The 16,885-nt window shown below is 45.7% G+C and overlaps 1 protein-coding gene across 1 annotated transcript in view; it reads left to right on the plus strand.

The window, feature by feature from the left end:
- The window catches only part of GNS (glucosamine (N-acetyl)-6-sulfatase), a 67,011-nt gene that overhangs the window by 22,560 nt on the left and 27,566 nt on the right, over nt 1–16,885 (plus strand). The window lies entirely within an intron of this gene.

The raw sequence follows: 16,885 nt of genomic DNA on the forward strand, positions 1-16,885 counted from the left end.
CTGTGCTCTGCTTTACGGCCGGCCGGCACTGACAGTGCAGGAAAGCAGACGCCGGGGGACCCGACAGACACCGGAATGTAAGTATGTAGTGTTTGTTTGTTTTTTACATTTACAATGGTAACCAGGGTAAATATCGGGTTACTAAGCGCGGCCCTGCGCTTAGTAACCCGATGTTTACCCTGGTTACCAGTGAAGACATCGCTGAATCCGCGTCACACACACCGATTCAGCGATGTCAGCGGATGATCCAGCGACGAAATAAGGTGATGGCCTTCTAGCTCCGACCAACGATGTCACAGCAGGATCATGATCGCTGCTGCGTGTCAAACACAACGATATCGCTATCCAGGATGCTGCAGCGTCACGGATTGCTATCGTTATCAAGTTGTTCAGTGTGAAGGTACCCTTAGTGATATGCAAGCGTTGTCAGTAGACCCTCCCTATCTAATGGTCTTTCAGGATAAGATTGTGTTGAAACCAGATCCAGCATATTTACCAAAGGTAGCTTTTAAGTTCCACAGAAGTCAGGAGATATATTTACCATCCTTTTGTGATAATCCAGTTTCAGCAGAACAGAAATGTCATATGCTAGATGTTAGAAGAGCAGTATTAGAATACTTTCACAAGACAGAACCTTGGAGGCAGAGTAGGGCTCTGTTTGTTTCTTTCCAGAATCCAAGGAAAGGGGCGAGTGTAACAAAAGGTTCTATCGCCAGATGGATCAGAGATGCAATATGTCTTGCCTATTCTGCCAAAGGACAAATGCCATCGGAAGGCATCAAGGCCCACTCCACTCGAGCCATGGCCTCATCCTGGGCGGAGAAAGCAGACGTCTCCATAGACGTAATATGTAAGGCGGCAACGTGGTCGTCTCCTTCCACCTTTTATAAACATTACCGTCTTGATCTATCATCTAAGGCTAACTTAGAGTTTGGGTGATCAGTACTTAGTGCTATAGTCCCTCCCAGGTGATTAGTCTTTGAAAGTTTCTCGGGTGCTGTCGTGGCGATAGGAAAACCATTTTTTACTTACCGGTAATAGGATTTTACAGAGTCCATGACAGCACCCGCACATTCCCCCCCGGTAGTTAATCACTGGATTCCTGCACTCTATTGGAAGATGTGCCTTTAGTTTGTCACTCTGTAGAGGTGATGGTATTTAGTAATGTTTAAGTATATATGATTGTGTACTAACTCCATGGCGGTGTCCCTTATACTCTAAAACACAAACTGGAGTGGTGAGGGGGACCGCCCCTTTAAATTCTGTAGGTTCCTGTCCAGATGGTGGGCGGATCCCCTCTCTCGTAGGGTGCTGTCATGGACTCTGTAAAATCCTATTACCGGTAAGTAAAAACCGTTTTTTGAGTCACTCCTTTGTTGCCTTGGCTGTATGTTTTGAGTCCTTGCCTTGCTGGAAGACCCAGTCACGACCCCTTTTTAATGTCCTGGCGGAGGGAAGGAGGTTGTCACTCAGGATTTTGCAGTACATGGCTCCATCCATTCTCCCATTGACGCGGTGAAGTAGTCCTGTACCCTTAGCAGAGAAACACCCCGAAAACATTAATGTATTTCTGTTCTCTTCCTACAAACAGGACGAGTTGAGTTAATGCCAAAGAGCTCAATTTTTGTCTCATCAACCCCAACACCTTCTCCCAATCACTCACAGAATCATCCAGGTGTTCATTGGCAAACTTCAGAAGTGCCTGCACATGTGCCTTCTTGAGCAGGGGGACCTTGCAGGCACTGTAGGATTTTAAACCTTTACGGCGTAATGAGTTACCAATGGTTTTCTTGGTGACTGTGGTCCCATCTGACTTGAAATCATTAACAAATTAACCCCGTGTAGTTTTAGGCTGATCTCTTACCTTTCTCATGATCAAGGATACCCTACGAGGTGAGATTTTGCATGGTGCCCCAGATCGATGTCGATTGACAGTCATTTTGTATTTCTTCCATTTTCTTATTATTGCACCAACAGTTGTCTCCTTCTTGCCCAGTATCTTACTTATGGTTTTGTAGCCCATTCCAGCTTTGTGCAGGTCTATGATCCTGTCCCGGACATCCTTATAAAACTCTTTGGTCTTGCTCGTGTTGTAGAGGTTAGTCTGACTGAGTCTGTGGACAGGAGTCTTTTATAGAGGTGACCATGTAAGACAGCTGTCTTTAATGCAGGTAACGAGTTGATTAGCAGCGTCTAACTGGTCTGTAGGAGCCAGAACACTTAATGGTTGGTAGGGGATCAAATACCGTACTTATTACTCACTGCAAAATGCAAATAAATTATACAATGTGATTCTTCTGGATTTTATTTGTGAAATTCTATCTCTCAATGTTAAAATTAACCTACCCTTAAAATTATAGACTGTTCATGTCTTTGTCAGTGGGCAAACTTACAAAATCAGCAAGGGATCAAATACTTATTTCCCCCACTGTATGTATAACCATCGTGTATATATTGTATTGTCTAATGTGCCCTTAAGGCAATTAAATACATAATTTAACCTTGGGCTGCTCTTTTATCGCAATCCACATGTCCATATCTCTGTTTAACTTCCCATGCCATCAGGGCTGGTTGCTGGCCCGATATAATCCCGTTAACGGACCAGGCTTATATTCAAGAGGAACTGGTTGCAGTTCTACCGGGCTGGCAGAGCTCTGTTTCACTGATGCTAGGGAAAGCGGCCTCTCAGCCTGTCAGGGTTGTGAGCGAGTGTGGTGCCACGTCAGTGACTGCGTAGGCCACATCCTCTCACTCCCCGTGTCTCCCTGGATCCGTGTGGACAGGGTGTGTCTGTGTAAGGCTGCCGTCACATATTCAGGATTTGGTCAGTATTTTACATCAGTATTTGTAGGCCAAAACCAGGAGTGGGTGATAAATGCAGAAGTGGTGCATATGTTTCTATTATACTTTTCCTCTAATTGTTCCTGGTTTTGGCTTACAAATACTGATGGAAAATACTGACCAAATACTGCTAGTGTGACAGCAGCCTAAAACTGTGCGAAGTTGACCTTGCGTGTCCCAAGGGGATGCGGAACGTCACATTGATACAAGTGGGGAGACCTTACCACATGATCCCGCTGACATAATATTGATGTCAGGCGAGGTGCGGATCCTTCACAAGTGGTGGCAGCGGTGGAATTCTGTGTGATCACTCTGGTGTCATCCTTCACACCACCATTTTCAAATAAAGATACAAAAAATGTAAAAAATACACGTGTTATCATTGCATCCTTGAAAGTATAATAAAATATCAAGTAAATTAACCCAATCAGTAAATGCAGTTTAGAAAAAAAAACTCTACATACCACAATTTTGGGGGAGCTTTTTTTTTTTTTTGGTCACCATAGTTCCTCAAAGAGTGCAGTAAGAAGGTATAAACCCCAAAATAGCATCAATATAAACATTTTTCTGCTACAGAAAAAAACACGCCCTGACACAGCTCCTTCAACCTCAAAATAACGTTACGGGTCTCGGAAAATGACAACACAAGCAATGGGTTGTTTTTTGGTTATTTTTTAGTTTGGTTTTTTCACCACTTAATTAAAAAAAAAAGTGTGTTCTTCTGGCATAGTCATATGTGTGTTTACTTGGAAAATTATGTTTTTAGGTCATTTTTACTGCATAAAAACAAAACCCAAAAAGTAAATACAAAATTGTATTTTTTACGCAATTTCACCTCATTTGGAATATATATATTTTTTCCAGTATGCAAATAAGCCATCGTTCAGCTATGTGGGTGGAAATATAAAAAAGGAAATTATGGCTTTTGGAAGACGCGAAAGGGCAAAAATCGCCTTTAAGTGGTTAAAGGGAATCTGTCAGCGGGATGTCGCACCCCAAACTATTTGTACATATAGCTCTTCCAAAGACAACTCCAGCAATTCCTTTTTATATGACCAAGTCCGCTCCTCCATTACTGTAAAATAAGTGTTTTATTTGCTATGCAAATGAGGCTTAAGGGCTATGGTAAATCTCAAGCCTTAAGGTACCGTCACACTCAGCGACGCTGCGGCGATATAGACAACGAGCCGACCTAAACTAGATCGCTGGAGCGTCGCTGTTTAGGTCGCTGTAGAGACGTCAAACACAGCAACTCCAGAACGATGCAGGAGCGATCCAGTGACGTAACGGCGACTCACTTCTCGCTCTCGCTGGTTGTTAGCTCCATGTCAAACAGCCGGAGTGTACCGACTGGCTAGAAGGAGACGCTGCGATGCCCCCTATGCTCGTTGCTGACATCGTTGCTTTTGATGTCAAACATGACGATACACGCCGACCTGGCGACGAAATAAAGTTCTGGACTTCTAGCTCCGACCAGCAATGGCACAGCGGGATCCAGATCGCTGCTGCGTGTCAAACACAACGAAATCGCTATCCAGGACGCTGCAACGTCACGGATTGTTGTCGTTCTCTTTGCAAAGATGCTGAGTGTGACGGTACCTTTACTCACTGCAGCTCTATTCCCAGTGCTGACAGATGATTGCTTAAAGTCAAGCAGCAGGAGGCGGTGCTGGGCAGGCAATAGAGCTAGGGTGACAGAGGCTTCAGATCTTGAGCCTCCTTCGCATGTCAATACAAGTGCTGATTTCTCATTACTGGAGGAACGGACTGACCATGTAAAGGTATTGTTGGACTTGTCTTTCAAAGAGCTACATGTGCATATAAATTTTTTTGGGGATGAAATCTTATTGATAGATGCACTTTAACCCCCTTCCTGACCTGTGACACAGCGTATGCGTCATGAAAGTTGGTGCCAATCCGACTTGTGACGCATATGCGGTGTCACAGATTGATCGCGTTCGTGTGGGTCGGGTGACCGGGGTCATTGAAAGGTCACCCAACCCAGAGGTACAGGGGGAACAATTCTTGACCCCAGGGGGGGGTTGGTTTGCCCCCCCCCCCCCCCCCCCCCCCCGTGGCTACGATCGCTCTGATTAGCTGTTGAAAGTGACTGTTTCACTTTTAATCAGAGCGATTGTAATATGTCACCAATGAAACTGGGTGAAATATTACAATCCAGCCATGGCCGATGTTGCAGTATCATCGGCCACGGCTGGAGACCGCGATCTGCCCCGCCACCGACTGACAGCGGCGATCTGCCGCCGCCGTCAGTCTTTCCAGTCTTTCCTCCGCTGCCCTCCTCTCCCCTCCGTCCTGCCCTCCACTCCCCCCGCGGTCCGATCCCACCGCACCTTACCTCCTTAGTCCCGATGTCCGTCCGTCTTCTCCCATGGGCACCGCCATCTTCCAAAATGGTGGGCACATGTGCAGTGCACCCGCCGAATCTTCCGTCTGGCAGATTCATTGATTCCGGGTCCTTTTAATCACTGTGAAAGGGTAAAAAAAAAAAAAGTAAATAACACCCCCTTTATTACCCCTATAGGTAGGGAAAATTAATGAAATAAAATATATTTATTTTTATTTTTCCAGGGTTGGAATTAGGGTTAGGGTTAGTTTCAGGGTTGGAGTTAGGGTTAGGGATGTGTTGGGGTTAGGGGTGTGCTGAGGATAGGGTTGTGATTAGGGTTATGGTTAGGGTTGGGATTAGGGTTATGGATGTGTTGGGGTTAGTGTTGGAGTTAGAATTGGTGGGTTTCCACTGTTTAGGCACATCAGGGGGTCTCTAAACGCGACATGGCTCCAGCCAATGTTGCATTCAAAAAGTCAAATGGTGCTCCCTCCCTTCTGAGCCCCGACATGCGCCCAAACAGTGGTTTACCCAAACATACGGGGCGTCAGTGTACTCAAGAAAAATTGCACAACAACTTTGAGGGTCTAATTTCTCCTGTTACCCTTGGGAAAATAAAAAATTGGGGGGCTAAAAAATGATTTTTGTGGGAAAAAAATGATTTTTTATTTTCACGGCTCTGCAATATAAACTTCTGTAAAGCACTTGGGGGTTCAAAGTGCTCACCACACATATAGATAAGTTCGTGGGGGGTCTAGTTTCCAAAATGGGGTCACTTGTGGGGTAGCTCCAATGTTTAGACACACAGGGGCTCTGAATACACGATATGGTGTCCCCTAACGATTGGAGCTAATTTTCCATTCAAAAAGTCAAATGGCGCTCCTTCCCTTCCGAGCCCTGTCGTGCGCCCAAACAGTGGTTTATGACCACATATGAGGTATGTGTGTACTCAGAAGAAACTGCCCAACAAATTTTATGATCCATTTTATCCTGTTGCCCATGTAAAAATGAAAAAATTGAGGCTAAGGGTGCGTGTCCACGGTCCGTAATGACAGCGCTTTGGACGGAGCGGAAAACCCACTCCACCCAAAGCGCCGCCCCCTTCTCTACGCACTGTGATTCCAGATGTGTTCATTGCACACATCCGGAATCTCCACACCCCATACATAGGGCCCTGTGATGTACCTTGCGATTTGTGATAAACCGGCATGCTGCATTCTAAAAAGACGCGTCGTATGTCCGTAAACGCAGGGCCGCCGGGTGCGTGTTCGCACGCATAGTGGAGACGGGATTTCACAAAATCCCCTCTACTGTAACATCTGGACCCTGCGGGTTGAATGCTGCGGCTGTATGTAACGTTCAATCTGCAACCAATCCGGATGCAATCCTGAACATGGGCACATACCCTAAAAGATCATTTTTGTGACTAAAAACTTTTGTTGCTTCTGCTGCCGTGAAACCCCTGAAGGGTTAATAAACTTCTTGAATGTGGTTTTGAACACCTTTGAGGGGTGCAGTTTTTAGAATAGTGTCACTTTTGGGTATTTTCTGCCATATAGACCCCTCAAAGTGACTTCAAATGTGAGGTGGTCCCTTAAAAAATAAAAAATAAAAAAAAAAATAAATCATTTTGTTGTAAAAATGACACATTGCTGGTCAACTTTTAAGCCTTATAACTCCCTAACACACACACAAAAATTTGTTTCCAAAATTGTGCTGATGTAAATTAGACATGTGGGTAATGTTATTTATTAACTATTTTGTGTCACACAACTCTGTTTTAGCAGAATAAAAATTCAAAATTTAAAAATTGCTAAATTTTCAAAATTTTCGCCAAATTTCTGGGGTTTTTTTTCACAAACTCAAAAATTATCGACCTAAATTTACCACAAACATGAAGCCCAATATGTCACGAAAAAACAGTCTCAGAATCGCTAGGATCCGTTGAAGCGTTCCTGAGTTATTACCTCATAAAGAGACACTGGTCAGAATTGCAAAAAAATGTCCAGGTCATCAAGGTCAAAATGGGCTGGGGTCATGAAGGGGTTTAAAGGGAACCTGTCAGCAGATTTTGCTGTTATAAGATGTGGCCACTGCCTTTCAGGGCTTATCTACAGCATTGTATAATGTTGCAGATAAGCCTTCGGTCTGACCTGCAAGTGAAGAAAAATAAGTTATATTATACTCACCCTGTGAGGGGCGGTCCTGTCCGGTCCGATGGGTGTTGCCGTCCGGGGCCTCCCATCTTCCTCTGACGCCGCCCTCCTGCTTCTTCATCGCTCCCCGGCATCTTGCTCCGGCGCAGGGGTACTGATTTGTCCTGTTGAGGGCAGAGCAAAGTACTGCAGTGCGCAGGCGCCGGGAAAGGTTAGAGAGGCCCCGCACTGCAGTACTTTGCTCTGCCCTCAACAGGACAAATCAGTACCCCTGCGCCGGAGCAAGATGCCGGGGAGCGATGAAGAAGCAGGAGGGTGGCGTCGCAAGAAGATGGGAGGCCCCGGACCTGCGACACCCATTGGAATGGACTGCACAGGACCGCCATCTCCCCAACCCCCAAGGTGAGTATAATATAACTTATTTTTCTTGCAGGTCGGACCGAGGGCTTATGTACAGCATTATGGAATGCTGAAGATAAGCTCTGAAAGGCAGTGGCTGCATCTTAAAGCGGCAAAATCTGCTGACAGGTTCCCTTTAAGACTTGTCTGGCAAAGTGGAAGACCTCTCAGAATCTAGCAGAATGTGTTACTTTTCATTTTTGAAAAAGGTTAGATGTTTAAATGGAAACTCTGGTCCTTCACACACCCTACATCATCTGTTGTGAAGAGTTTGGAGGTCCTCAAACACATTGGACGGTTGTCTGGTATTTGAGATTGGGATGCTGTCGGTTGATTCATGTCCGAGCCATGGCCATCATGAATTGGAGACCACTTCCATTATAGTTTCAAAAGCCGTCTGGGACAATGCATCTAGGATAACTAGTCCAAAAGGACAGTGACCAATGGAGTGTTTTTTTTTTTGTTTGTTTTTTTTTTTAACCCCATCTGTCTCTCTATATACTGACACATATTAGTCAAGGAAGGGGTTGCGGTGATAATGGAGCCGGGCTCTGATTCATGGAGCCCAGAAGATGGGCATCATAAATGGAAGACCTGCACCATTATCACAGCAGTGTATGTTTTACTCTGAAATACTGCCGCATTTCAGAGAAAAATACTTTGACGCCACTAGAGACAATGCAACAAGGATGACTAGTCCAAAAAATTCTTCTCGCTGTCTGTCCACTATGTGTATATGGAGAGACCAGTCACACACGAGGTTGGGGCGGACAGCTGCCGCTGGGGACCAGGCTCTTGGACCAGTGATCGTAGTCACATTGTCCCTGCTGGCTTTTCAATACAGTATATGCTTTTTTGGAGATGTTGTAGTACTTCAAAGTAAAACATACATTGTCTGCAATGATGGAGCCGGTCTGTCAGTAATACTTGCCATGGTTTCGACAGTAAGAATGTACTGCCTGGTTCTCTGTAATTTAATAGGTATGTAATGGTGGCTTTTGGCTTCAGGGCCGACTTGATCTCACAGAAGCACATTCATACATTTCAGAAGGAAGCAACTCTTTATATAACTGTAGAGGTCATAGATGGGGAGATGTTGCCCAGATCTGCCCAACAGATGCGTTAAATTTAGCAATACTAGTCATTCGAGGAGCACAGCGATGTGCACACACTAGATTGTGCGTCATGAAAGTTGGTGCCAATCCGACTTGTGACGCATATGCGGTGTCACAGATTGATCGCGTTCGTGTGGGTCGGGTGACCGGGGTCATTGAAAGGTCACCCAACCCAGAGGTACAGGGGGAACAATTCTTGACCCCAGGGGGGGGTTGGTTTGCCCCCCCCCCCCCCGTGGCTACGATCGCTCTGATTAGCTGTTGAAAGTGACTGTTTCACTTTTAATCAGAGCGATTGTAATATGTCACCAATGAAACTGGGTGAAATATTACAATCCAGCCATGGCCGATGTTGCAGTATCATCGGCCACGGCTGGAGACCGCGATCTGCCCCGCCACCGACTGACAGCGGCGATCTGCCGCCGCCGTCAGTCTTTCCAGTCTTTCCTCCGCTGCCCTCCTCTCCCCTCCGTCCTGCCCTCCACTCCCCCCGCGGTCCGATCCCACCGCACCTTACCTCCTTAGTCCCGATGTCCGTCCGTCTTCTCCCATGGGCACCGCCATCTTCCAAAATGGTGGGCACATGTGCAGTGCACCCGCCGAATCTTCCGTCTGGCAGATTCATTGATTCCGGGTCCTTTTAATCACTGTGAAAGGGTAAAAAAAAAAAAAGTAAATAACACCCCCTTTATTACCCCTATAGGTAGGGAAAATTAATGAAATAAAATATATTTATTTTTATTTTTCCAGGGTTGGAATTAGGGTTAGGGTTAGTTTCAGGGTTGGAGTTAGGGTTAGGGATGTGTTGGGGTTAGGGGTGTGCTGAGGATAGGGTTGTGATTAGGGTTATGGTTAGGGTTGGGATTAGGGTTATGGATGTGTTGGGGTTAGTGTTGGAGTTAGAATTGGTGGGTTTCCACTGTTTAGGCACATCAGGGGGTCTCTAAACGCGACATGGCTCCAGCCAATGTTGCATTCAAAAAGTCAAATGGTGCTCCCTCCCTTCTGAGCCCCGACATGCGCCCAAACAGTGGTTTACCCAAACATACGGGGCGTCAGTGTACTCAAGAAAAATTGCACAACAACTTTGAGGGTCTAATTTCTCCTGTTACCCTTGGGAAAATAAAAAATTGGGGGGCTAAAAAATGATTTTTGTGGGAAAAAAAATGATTTTTTATTTTCACGGCTCTGCAATATAAACTTCTGTAAAGCACTTGGGGGTTCAAAGTGCTCACCACACATATAGATAAGTTCGTGGGGGGTCTAGTTTCCAAAATGGGGTCACTTGTGGGGTAGCTCCAATGTTTAGACACACAGGGGCTCTGAATACACGATATGGTGTCCCCTAACGATTGGAGCTAATTTTCCATTCAAAAAGTCAAATGGCGCTCCTTCCCTTCCGAGCCCTGTCGTGCGCCCAAACAGTGGTTTATGACCACATATGAGGTATGTGTGTACTCAGAAGAAACTGCCCAACAAATTTTATGATCCATTTTATCCTGTTGCCCATGTAAAAATGAAAAAATTGAGGCTAAGGGTGCGTGTCCACGGTCCGTAATGACAGCGCTTTGGACGGAGCGGAAAACCCACTCCACCCAAAGCGCCGCCCCCTTCTCTACGCACTGTGATTCCAGATGTGTTCATTGCACACATCCGGAATCTCCACACCCCATACATAGGGCCCTGTGATGTACCTTGCGATTTGTGATAAACCGGCATGCTGCATTCTAAAAAGACGCGTCGTATGTCCGTAAACGCAGGGCCGCCGGGTGCGTGTTCGCACGCATAGTGGAGACGGGATTTCACAAAATCCCCTCTACTGTAACATCTGGACCCTGCGGGTTGAATGCTGCGGCTGTATGTAACGTTCAATCTGCAACCAATCCGGATGCAATCCTGAACATGGGCACATACCCTAAAAGATCATTTTTGTGACTAAAAACTTTTGTTGCTTCTGCTGCCGTGAAACCCCTGAAGGGTTAATAAACTTCTTGAATGTGGTTTTGAACACCTTTGAGGGGTGCAGTTTTTAGAATAGTGTCACTTTTGGGTATTTTCTGCCATATAGACCCCTCAAAGTGACTTCAAATGTGAGGTGGTCCCTTAAAAAATAAAAAAAAAAATAAATCATTTTGTTGTAAAAATGACACATTGCTGGTCAACTTTTAAGCCTTATAACTCCCTAACACACACACAAAAATTTGTTTCCAAAATTGTGCTGATGTAAATTAGACATGTGGGTAATGTTATTTATTAACTATTTTGTGTCACACAACTCTGTTTTAGCAGAATAAAAATTCAAAATTTAAAAATTGCTAAATTTTCAAAATTTTCGCCAAATTTCTGGGGTTTTTTTTCACAAACTCAAAAATTATCGACCTAAATTTACCACAAACATGAAGCCCAATATGTCACGAAAAAACAGTCTCAGAATCGCTAGGATCCGTTGAAGCGTTCCTGAGTTATTACCTCATAAAGAGACACTGGTCAGAATTGCAAAAAAATGTCCAGGTCATCAAGGTCAAAATGGGCTGGGGTCATGAAGGGGTTTAAAGGGAACCTGTCAGCAGATTTTGCTGTTATAAGATGTGGCCACTGCCTTTCAGGGCTTATCTACAGCATTGTATAATGTTGCAGATAAGCCTTCGGTCTGACCTGCAAGTGAAGAAAAATAAGTTATATTATACTCACCCTGTGAGGGGCGGTCCTGTCCGGTCCGATGGGTGTTGCCGTCCGGGGCCTCCCATCTTCCTCTGACGCCGCCCTCCTGCTTCTTCATCGCTCCCCGGCATCTTGCTCCGGCGCAGGGGTACTGATTTGTCCTGTTGAGGGCAGAGCAAAGTACTGCAGTGCGCAGGCGCCGGGAAAGGTTAGAGAGGCCCCGCACTGCAGTACTTTGCTCTGCCCTCAACAGGACAAATCAGTACCCCTGCGCCGGAGCAAGATGCCGGGGAGCGATGAAGAAGCAGGAGGGTGGCGTCGCAAGAAGATGGGAGGCCCCGGACCTGCGACACCCATTGGAATGGACTGCACAGGACCGCCATCTCCCCAACCCCCAAGGTGAGTATAATATAACTTATTTTTCTTGCAGGTCGGACCGAGGGCTTATGTACAGCATTATGGAATGCTGAAGATAAGCTCTGAAAGGCAGTGGCTGCATCTTAAAGCGGCAAAATCTGCTGACAGGTTCCCTTTAAGACTTGTCTGGCAAAGTGGAAGACCTCTCAGAATCTAGCAGAATGTGTTACTTTTCATTTTTGAAAAAGGTTAGATGTTTAAATGGAAACTCTGGTCCTTCACACACCCTACATCATCTGTTGTGAAGAGTTTGGAGGTCCTCAAACACATTGGACGGTTGTCTGGTATTTGAGATTGGGATGCTGTCGGTTGATTCATGTCCGAGCCATGGCCATCATGAATTGGAGACCACTTCCATTATAGTTTCAAAAGCCGTCTGGGACAATGCATCTAGGATAACTAGTCCAAAAGGACAGTGACCAATGGAGTGTTTTTTTTTTTGTTTGTTTTTTTTTTTAACCCCATCTGTCTCTCTATATACTGACACATATTAGTCAAGGAAGGGGTTGCGGTGATAATGGAGCCGGGCTCTGATTCATGGAGCCCAGAAGATGGGCATCATAAATGGAAGACCTGCACCATTATCACAGCAGTGTATGTTTTACTCTGAAATACTGCCGCATTTCAGAGAAAAATACTTTGACGCCACTAGAGACAATGCAACAAGGATGACTAGTCCAAAAAATTCTTCTCGCTGTCTGTCCACTATGTGTATATGGAGAGACCAGTCACACACGAGGTTGGGGCGGACAGCTGCCGCTGGGGACCAGGCTCTTGGACCAGTGATCGTAGTCACATTGTCCCTGCTGGCTTTTCAATACAGTATATGCTTTTTTGGAGATGTTGTAGTACTTCAAAGTAAAACATACATTGTCTGCAATGATGGAGCCGGTCTGTCAGTAATACTTGCCATGGTTTCGACAGTAAGAATGTACTGCCTGGTTCTCTGTAATTTAATAGGTATGTAATGGTGGCTTTTGGCTTCAGGGCCGACTTGATCTCACAGAAGCACATTCATACATTTCAGAAGGAAGCAACTCTTTATATAACTGTAGAGGTCATAGATGGGGAGATGTTGCCCAGATCTGCCCAACAGATGCGTTAAATTTAGCAATACTAGTCATTCGAGGAGCACAGCGATGTGCACACACTAGATTGTGCGTCATGAAAGTTGGTGCCAATCCGACTTGTGACGCATATGCGGTGTCACAGATTGATCGCGTTCGTGTGGGTCGGGTGACCGGGGTCATTGAAAGGTCACCCAACCCAGAGGTACAGGGGGAACAATTCTTGACCCCAGGGGGGGGTTGGTTTGCCCCCCCCCCCCCGTGGCTACGATCGCTCTGATTAGCTGTTGAAAGTGACTGTTTCACTTTTAATCAGAGCGATTGTAATATGTCACCAATGAAACTGGGTGAAATATTACAATCCAGCCATGGCCGATGTTGCAGTATCATCGGCCACGGCTGGAGACCGCGATCTGCCCCGCCACCGACTGACAGCGGCGATCTGCCGCCGCCGTCAGTCTTTCCAGTCTTTCCTCCGCTGCCCTCCTCTCCCCTCCGTCCTGCCCTCCACTCCCCCCGCGGTCCGATCCCACCGCACCTTACCTCCTTAGTCCCGATGTCCGTCCGTCTTCTCCCATGGGCACCGCCATCTTCCAAAATGGTGGGCACATGTGCAGTGCACCCGCCGAATCTTCCGTCTGGCAGATTCATTGATTCCGGGTCCTTTTAATCACTGTGAAAGGGTAAAAAAAAAAAAAGTAAATAACACCCCCTTTATTACCCCTATAGGTAGGGAAAATTAATGAAATAAAATATATTTATTTTTATTTTTCCAGGGTTGGAATTAGGGTTAGGGTTAGTTTCAGGGTTGGAGTTAGGGTTAGGGATGTGTTGGGGTTAGGGGTGTGCTGAGGATAGGGTTGTGATTAGGGTTATGGTTAGGGTTGGGATTAGGGTTATGGATGTGTTGGGGTTAGTGTTGGAGTTAGAATTGGTGGGTTTCCACTGTTTAGGCACATCAGGGGGTCTCTAAACGCGACATGGCTCCAGCCAATGTTGCATTCAAAAAGTCAAATGGTGCTCCCTCCCTTCTGAGCCCCGACATGCGCCCAAACAGTGGTTTACCCAAACATACGGGGCGTCAGTGTACTCAAGAAAAATTGCACAACAACTTTGAGGGTCTAATTTCTCCTGTTACCCTTGGGAAAATAAAAAATTGGGGGGCTAAAAAATGATTTTTGTGGGAAAAAAATGATTTTTTATTTTCACGGCTCTGCAATATAAACTTCTGTAAAGCACTTGGGGGTTCAAAGTGCTCACCACACATATAGATAAGTTCGTGGGGGGTCTAGTTTCCAAAATGGGGTCACTTGTGGGGTAGCTCCAATGTTTAGACACACAGGGGCTCTGAATACACGATATGGTGTCCCCTAACGATTGGAGCTAATTTTCCATTCAAAAAGTCAAATGGCGCTCCTTCCCTTCCGAGCCCTGTCGTGCGCCCAAACAGTGGTTTATGACCACATATGAGGTATGTGTGTACTCAGAAGAAACTGCCCAACAAATTTTATGATCCATTTTATCCTGTTGCCCATGTAAAAATGAAAAAATTGAGGCTAAGGGTGCGTGTCCACGGTCCGTAATGACAGCGCTTTGGACGGAGCGGAAAACCCACTCCACCCAAAGCGCCGCCCCCTTCTCTACGCACTGTGATTCCAGATGTGTTCATTGCACACATCCGGAATCTCCACACCCCATACATAGGGCCCTGTGATGTACCTTGCGATTTGTGATAAACCGGCATGCTGCATTCTAAAAAGACGCGTCGTATGTCCGTAAACGCAGGGCCGCCGGGTGCGTGTTCGCACGCATAGTGGAGACGGGATTTCACAAAATCCCCTCTACTGTAACATCTGGACCCTGCGGGTTGAATGCTGCGGCTGTATGTAACGTTCAATCTGCAACCAATCCGGATGCAATCCTGAACATGGGCACATACCCTAAAAGATCATTTTTGTGACTAAAAACTTTTGTTGCTTCTGCTGCCGTGAAACCCCTGAAGGGTTAATAAACTTCTTGAATGTGGTTTTGAACACCTTTGAGGGGTGCAGTTTTTAGAATAGTGTCACTTTTGGGTATTTTCTGCCATATAGACCCCTCAAAGTGACTTCAAATGTGAGGTGGTCCCTTAAAAAATAAAAAATAAAAAAAAAAATAAATCATTTTGTTGTAAAAATGACACATTGCTGGTCAACTTTTAAGCCTTATAACTCCCTAACACACACACAAAAATTTGTTTCCAAAATTGTGCTGATGTAAATTAGACATGTGGGTAATGTTATTTATTAACTATTTTGTGTCACACAACTCTGTTTTAGCAGAATAAAAATTCAAAATTTAAAAATTGCTAAATTTTCAAAATTTTCGCCAAATTTCTGGGGGTTTTTTTCACAAACTCAAAAATTGTCGACCTAAATTTACCACAAACATGAAGCCCAATATGTCACGAAAAAACAGTCTCAGAATCGCTAGGATCCGTTGAAGCGTTCCTGAGTTACCTCATAAAGAGACACTGGTCAGAATTGCAAAAAAATGTCCAGGTCATCAAGGTCAAAATGGGCTCGGTCATGAAGGGGTTTAAAGGGAACCTGTCAGCAGATTTTGCTGTTATAAGATGTGGCCACTGCCTTTCAGGGCTTATCTACAGCATTGTATAATGTTGCAGATAAGCCTTCGGTCTGACCTGCAAGTGAAGAAAAATAAGTTATATTATACTCACCCTGTGAGGGGCGGTCCTGTCCGGTCCGATGGGTGTTGCCGTCCGGGGCCTCCCATCTTCCTCTGACGCCGCCCTCCTGCTTCTTCATCGCTCCCCGGCATCTTGCTCCGGCGCAGGGGTACTGATTTGTCCTGTTGAGGGCAGAGCAAAGTACTGCAGTGCGCAGGCGCCGGGAAAGGTTAGAGAGGCCCCGCACTGCAGTACTTTGCTCTGCCCTCAACAGGACAAATCAGTACCCCTGCGCCGGAGCAAGATGCCGGGGAGCGATGAAGAAGCAGGAGGGTGGCGTCGCAAGAAGATGGGAGGCCCCGGACCTGCGACACCCATTGGAATGGACTGCACAGGACCGCCATCTCCCCAACCCCCAAGGTGAGTATAATATAACTTATTTTTCTTGCAGGTCGGACCGAGGGCTTATGTACAGCATTATGGAATGCTGAAGATAAGCTCTGAAAGGCAGTGGCTGCATCTTAAAGCGGCAAAATCTGCTGACAGGTTCCCTTTAAGACTTGTCTGGCAAAGTGGAAGACCTCTCAGAATCTAGCAGAATGTGTTACTTTTCATTTTTGAAAAAGGTTAGATGTTTAAATGGAAACTCTGGTCCTTCACACACCCTACATCATCTGTTGTGAAGAGTTTGGAGGTCCTCAAACACATTGGACGGTTGTCTGGTATTTGAGATTGGGATGCTGTCGGTTGATTCATGTCCGAGCCATGGCCATCATGAATTGGAGACCACTTCCATTATAGTTTCAAAAGCCGTCTGGGACAATGCATCTAGGATAACTAGTCCAAAAGGACAGTGACCAATGGAGTGTTTTTTTTTTGTTTGTTTTTTTTTTTTAACCCCATCTGTCTCTCTATATACTGACACATATTAGTCAAGGAAGGGGTTGCTGTGGTAATGGAGCCGGGCTCTGATTCATGGAGCCCAAAAGATGGGCATCATAAATGGAAGACCTGCACCATTATCACAGCAGTGTATGTTTTACTCTGAAATACTGCCGCATTTCAGAGAAAAATACTTTGACGCCACTAGAGACAATGCAACAAGGATGACTAGTCCAAAAAATTCTTCTCGCTGTCTGTCCACTATGTGTATATGGAGAGACCAGTCACACACGAGGTTGGGGCGGACAGCTGCCGCTGGGGACCAGGCTCTT

This window comes from Ranitomeya variabilis, chromosome 5 (genome assembly GCF_051348905.1).
Source record: "Ranitomeya variabilis isolate aRanVar5 chromosome 5, aRanVar5.hap1, whole genome shotgun sequence".
NCBI lineage: Eukaryota > Metazoa > Chordata > Amphibia > Anura > Dendrobatidae > Ranitomeya > Ranitomeya variabilis.